Source organism: Alligator sinensis, unplaced genomic scaffold, assembly GCF_000455745.1.
Source record: "Alligator sinensis unplaced genomic scaffold, ASM45574v1 scaffold80_1, whole genome shotgun sequence".
In the NCBI taxonomy this organism is placed as follows: Eukaryota; Metazoa; Chordata; order Crocodylia; family Alligatoridae; genus Alligator; species Alligator sinensis.
In genome coordinates, this window is record NW_005842206.1 from 1,598,618 (window position 1) to 1,599,483 (window position 866).

An 866-nucleotide genomic window follows, 5' to 3' on the forward strand; every position below is an offset into this window, starting at 1 on the left:
GAGTGCTTCCAGGCTGGCAGGCATAGAATATATTGTGAAAATAAAGTAAAGCCATACATTGATTGCCATTAGCAGATTCAACAGAAAGTAACTTTAGTTACTTATGTGCATATTCAACACATTTGTATATTTCATATCTTGTCCCCCACTTTTTGAAACAACAATAATGTAATGCACACACAGCAAGCCTCTTATGTGGCTTGCATTTATTTTCTGGGTAACATTGATCACCTTGACTGCTTCCATGGAGATGTGATGTATTGATTACTGTGTTGGGTTTATGTTTATCCTGGTTTATGGCTACCATTCCCTTGACCACAGTTCTGAGGTGGCCTTCCTTCATCCATATCTGATTCAGGTATTTTCTCATTAGATGAGGGTTGCATTATTAAATCTCAACAGGTTAGCATTGCTACTTTCTGGTGTTGTGTTACTGGTTATCTTTGTAGCTTGCAAAGCCAAATTGCTCAACAACAGGTAGGCAGTCATGCTTGTTTCTCATAATTGGTCATTGTGGTGGCATCAGACAATACTAGGCACCGCTCGTCCTAGATGGGACAAAGGACCTGTTTGTGCATTCACAACTGCAGGCTGCCATTTCTTAAGTTCCCAGTAATCACATGCTGATTGAGGTGATCCATGTGCAACTCTTATAAATTGTGCACAGTTTACTGGGTATTAACAACACAAATATCCCACATGACACATCTTGGATTATAGTAAGCTCATGCATATAAAGATTGCTAAATTAGGGTTTTCTGTATGGTTTCAGCTTTTCATGGTGGCTTCGTATGCCTGTGCTAGTGTGCAATCTTTCTTGGTTTCTTGTCCAGTCATGCTACAGGTCACTGAGGGATATTCCTGCT

The 866-nt window shown here is 40.0% G+C and overlaps 1 protein-coding gene across 1 annotated transcript in view; it reads left to right on the forward strand.

Moving 5' to 3' along the window:
• LOC102388353 (protein diaphanous homolog 3) overlaps positions 1 to 866 on the forward strand; it is a 435,025-nt gene that overhangs the window by 172,521 nt on the left and 261,638 nt on the right. The gene's annotated exons all lie outside the window — the stretch shown is intronic.